Genomic DNA, 5,764 nt, shown 5'->3' on the forward strand with positions numbered 1-5,764 from the left:
CAAATTAGGAGCCTCTGTTTGTTAGTCTTGAATGTTTTTTTTTTTTAATTTTAGTTCAGTTATATGTTTTGGAGTTTAGCATGACTTAATTTTTCAGTGAATTAATTCACATTTTTATCAAAAGGCCAGCTGAGGCCCACCTCATTGTGGGCGATTTTCTCGCTGAGTTGAAAACTCATTTGTTGCCTTCGGCTTTTATTTTCTTTGATCGGGTTATTGTCCCTTTGACATATTCAACATTTTCATTCTCAATTTTATCGTAAACAAATTTTCATCTTTTTAGTAATTTATTGTTATATACAATTTATTGCCGTTTACGGGTATACTATTGCTTACATTATATGGGGTTCTTTTTTGGAAAACATTGTTTCGGTATTATAAAATGTATAATAAAATGTAATTCTAACATTAAAATTGACATTTTCATACAAATTGTCAAATGCGTCATCATGGTCATTTTAAGGAACGTTATTTATCATGATTCGAAATAAGAATTACAATTCACCGTTAACTGTATGTTGAACATGTAGCTACTGTGAAAACCATAGAAGAACTGACACTTCAACAATAAATATCTGTACATAGAATAATGGAGCACCACCCTTTAAACCGCAAAAATATTTCACGTACATATCAAAAATTGAGAATGGAACTGGCCTCTACAGTTAAATGTGTTTTCATCAATAAAACTTGGCAGTCACACTAAACTCAAACACATATAAATGAACTAACATTATAAAAGCCATGCAAAAAACATAACCAATATATCTAAATCCAAAATAAAAAGAACCATAACCAGTTTTACAACTGATTGACAAATAATCAGTTAAACTATATTAAACACAGGGTATTTCATCAAATTCAAACAAAAACGAAAACAGAATATATCGAAAAAAGCATCATGAACTGTTATGGTTTGAAAAAATTATAAATGCAAAGATCAGGTGTTGTAGTAATGAGTCGTTATAATATACACTACATAACTAATTTCGGATCTGAAGGATCTATTTATCATAACGAATGCAGTCTGTGTGATATTAATACCATTAACAATTTCAACATTTACATGTCCATTCATCATCATACTCATGATACTGCTTAAGATTGGAAATTTTACCCTAAAATTCATATACTAGTACAAAATGTAATAAACGATTTGAAGTCACAATTTAGTGCATATTTACATTGGGCACATCAAAATCGTATTTTATTTTATCAAAAGACATGCTAGCTAGGTAGTTTGCAAAAAAAGGTCTCTGACAAATATTGTTCCAGGTTAAACATAGGGTATTCGTATGATTTTCATTGGCAACGACGATCCCGCTGAATAAGTATATTATTAGTCTTTTAAGGTCAAACACTTTACAGATATTGTTTATTTCATCTCTCAGATTCAAATTATTGTGTTATATCATTTCAATCGTTTTTAACTTGTTTAAAAGTGTGTTGATAAACAGCAGTCTATTATATGCACTTGATATAACTGATTAACGTATTAATAGGAGAAACACAATGAGTTTTGTATTTGAAGCAGGATCTGATTACTCTTACGCAAAACCTAAATATAGCCAAAGTTTTAAGGCATACGTGTTGATCAGTCTTAAGTTTTCTGTGTTTTTTTTCTTTTGAAATTACCTTTTTTTTTCGTAACATTGTCAGTTTATTTCTAAGCTATCTATTTGATTTTCCCTTTGATGTTTTTTTGCCTATCATGTATTTCAGATTATAATTTGCGAAGATTATAGATTCCAATTATAATGGTTGTAATTTGATGAATTCAAAATGTCAAACAATAAAATCTAAAACCGTGTCTTAATTAAGTTCTAGTTATATAATATATCTAATTTGACTTTAACTATTTACGTAAGTGTATTTAAAGTTATACAAATCATGTAAAGTAACATAGATTCATACAGAGTTTCACGAAACACAGGCAAGGTATCTAATTTTTTTCTTTATTTATATTTGTCACATAGATTTAAAATATACACATTAGTTTGAGGAATATTTATCCGAAATTTTTATGTTCTTTTAGTACAATTATTTTACCATTATTGACATAATTTAAATTCTTAACATTATTGTTTGGACATAATTTGTTTAATTCTTATAAATGAAAATTCAGTGTATATAATTTCCGAATCCTGAAATGCCATTTTCACTGTACAAATTGTAAATTTATAGTATACATTGTAGGATGAATGATTAAAAAACATAGTTACGTAGATATTAAAAGGGGAATCAACTTTTTCTTCTGTTAAAGATGTTTCTAGAGAAAAGGGAATGTTAACTAATACATTTGAAAATACATGTTGGAATAAACAATCATAAATTGTAAATGTAAAGCAAAATTTTCATGTTGTTTGTTTGTCCTTTTTTTCATATTACAATTACAAATATCTTTGTAAAAACAATTGCTTTTTTTTCGGTGGAATAAGATAAGTTGTGTTTGCCACATATCTGCGCAGACTCAGAGGAAACACACGATTATTTTTGTTTGTGTGTCTTCTTGTTTAAAAGAAAGTTTGATATAACCTATTATTATAAGAGTTGAATTCATTCCGAATTTTTACCTTTGAATTAATAGGAGGCGCGTAGTTTTCTATAGGAACATTTCCGTAGAATTGAATAATACGAATATGTATTCTTAATATGCGTTTTTTTTTTAGATGTTCCATACATTCACTGCTGTCTTTGTCTTAGTGTTTATAAGTGTTTCCATGGCAAGTAATTGCAAACAATGTACAGCCGAAGGGAAGCAACGTACTGGAAATTCAAGTTTTCTTTTTCAAGACGGCTGTTGGGAATATAGTTGCTTTTGTAACTGCGATGGTAGTTGGAATTGCCCTACTGAGGATGCAAAGGAAATCTGTTGGGGTGGACACTTGTTTTCTACATGCGGACATTGTCAAGTAAAAGGATTTATGTACAGGGGAAACAGTCAATTTACATATATTGATGACTGTGACCGTTTTTTCTGTACATGCAATTGTGATGGAAGTTGGAGTTGTCCGTCTAAACAGAAATACTGTCTTAGCTACAATGGTTAAATGACTTTTTTTTAATTTGATCTTTTTTGTTTTGCCTTAATCAAAGTATTAAAAGCTTACAGAGCCAGGAACCTGTACTTTATTTGTTTCCGTGCGTAGCGCGGTATATTAAATTTGGTTTATATTCATTGTGTTTTCATAAATCAGATTTGTCGTTTCGGGGTCCCATGTAGTTGACTCTGCGGTATGGGGAATTGTCGAAAGACGTTAAGTTACCTGCAGTTGTTAACCTTATGTCATTTGGTCTCTAGTGGAGGGTTGACTCATTTGCTTTAATAATTATACCACATCTTTTTATTTGTAATTTTTTTTTTTGTATGCAATGCAAAGCAAATATTGTATATTCCAGTACTCCTCTTGTCGTTCTTGTTATCGTTGATTCTCTCAAATAGCATACCGCAACTAAAGTAAGTAGTAAGCTGTTCAATGGAAATGAAACTCATTCTTAACTTAAAAACATATAAATTAATAAATATTAAAAAAAAACCTACAAGACTAATAAATACCAGTCTATTGACGATATCCGGAATATCAGTTAATGTTTGTGTATATTTATTTTGGCATAATATACAAACGTCAGATAAATTAATTTAATGTTTATCACTATATTCAATAAATTTAAAATTTAAGTATTTAGGTAACTCTATACTCCCTACGCCGATGGACACCTTTGGTTTTCACTACGTGATATAGGTACAATGGACAAGCGTTGATTCCCGAGGGCGAATTGTTTGTTTGCCATTAATCAACGCTTATCGGTGCCAATGCTGGTTGACGTTTCTTCCCCGAGGGTATCAGCAACCCAGTAATCAGCACTTCGGTGTTGACATGAATATCAATTATGTGGTCCTTTTTGTAAATTTCCGGATACAAAACTTTGAATTTTTCGAAAAACTAAGGACTTTCTTGTCCCAGGAATAGACTACCTTAGCCGTATTTGGCACAACTTTTTGGAAGTTTGAATCCTCAATGCTCTTCAACTTTGTACTTGTTTAGCTGTATAACTATTTTGATATAAGTGTCACTGATGAGACTTATGTAGACGACACCCGCGTCTGGCGTACTAAATTATAATCCGGGTACTTTTGATAACTATTATCTATTGTATCAAACTTAAACTATTGTTTTAATATAAAAAAAAAAAGATGTGGTATGATTGCCAATGACACGACTATATACAACAGACAAAAGAACACATAAATTAATGTCCTTTCATACACAATAACTATCTAAACCAAGGAGTAGACAAAGACTAAAAAAACCAAAGGACATTTACATCAACAGTTATAAATAAGAAGTAAGAAATAATACGAACTTCACTAAAAACCGGGATTGAAATCCGGTGCTCTGGAAGAGGATGCATTTCCTGCACCGTATACGGCATCCGTCGTGTTATTTCTTTGTTCAGTTCGGTAATGATGGAAGGTTATTATGACTGAGAAATAATATCAAATATGATTTCTAACACATTTTTTTTTCATAATGGCCAATCAGCTCATGATGGCGGCCGTACATTTTTTGAGTGATGATCAGAATTTGATTGATTCATAGCCCTGTCTTAGTCAAAATTAATGCCTAATCTTAATTAAAAGGTATTATAAGTGAGTTTAAATAACCATGTTATCGTTTCAAGCGATGAATTTAAATAAATTAAATATCACATTCAAATAGTTAAAATAATACAGATATTATAACACTTTAATATTATCAGGCATCTGAATATGATCTGTTTTACAAAACGAGACATATTCTAACTTTTTCTAGTAAAATAAAGAATGGAAATTGCAAATATGTCAAAGGGACAACAACCCGACAATGTGTTGTACTGCTACACCACTTCCCCAGAGAAGGTGTGGATCCTTTTATAACTGATTATTCTAATACTGGTTGTGTTCATTGTTGAAGGCCAGACGGTGACCTATAGTTGTTAATTTCTGTGCCATTTGGTCTATAGTGGAGAAGTTGATCATTAACAAATGCAATCATACCACATCTTCATTTTTATATTAGTTTCATCACTTTTATTCCCAAATGCCGTTCAAAATGTATACCCCAGTAGGAACTTTTATACATTATGTATAAGTACAAATCACCTATTAATTTACAATATCTAAATGTACAACTAAAATGTACGTGCACTTGTTTCCATAAACTAGATAGATAAAATCGTTTACAGACTTTCATAACCGAAATCATAATGACGACATTCTATCTATAAAGTTTATGAATTAATTTCATGATTGTTGAAATATGGTTATTAAATTGAAAATTGGCAATTTCTTTTTATATGAAGATGGTCAGATCTGATATGATTGTCAATGAGACAACTATTCATCTGAGTTCAAGTTAAGTTGTAGTATGCAATTATAGAAGCTGTACGGCCTTCAACATTGAGAAAAACTCATACAGTATATTCGGCTATAAAAGACTGCGATATGAAAAATATGTAACATTTTAACTAACTGCTTAATTAATGTTTTATACTTGTTTACATTTACAGATGAGGATTTTGGTTTTATATAACCGTTTACTATTTACTGAGTCTCTGGTGGAGAGTTGTCTCAGCGACAAACATACTTCATCTCCTTATTTTGAATGTCATAAAGGTGTCGACATCGGATGACTTTCGGGAAATCCCGTATACAGTCTTTCAGTAGATGATGTCTTGTGTTATTAAATAGACGACACATTTGTGTCGTTCAGACGATTATGTT

The 5,764-nt window shown here is 30.7% G+C and overlaps 1 long non-coding RNA gene across 1 annotated transcript; it reads left to right on the top strand.

Moving 5' to 3' along the window:
* The first annotated feature begins 1,859 nt into the window (after positions 1-1,859).
* Positions 1,860-3,174, top strand: LOC134681795 (uncharacterized). Its single transcript, XR_010100695.1, has 2 exons — positions 1,860-1,938; positions 2,670-3,174. It is a non-coding gene; the product is annotated as an uncharacterized LOC134681795 (long non-coding RNA).
* The last annotated feature ends 2,590 nt before the right edge of the window (positions 3,175-5,764 follow it).

This window comes from Mytilus trossulus, chromosome 8 (genome assembly GCF_036588685.1).
Source record: "Mytilus trossulus isolate FHL-02 chromosome 8, PNRI_Mtr1.1.1.hap1, whole genome shotgun sequence".
Taxonomy (NCBI): Eukaryota; Metazoa; Mollusca; class Bivalvia; order Mytilida; family Mytilidae; genus Mytilus; species Mytilus trossulus.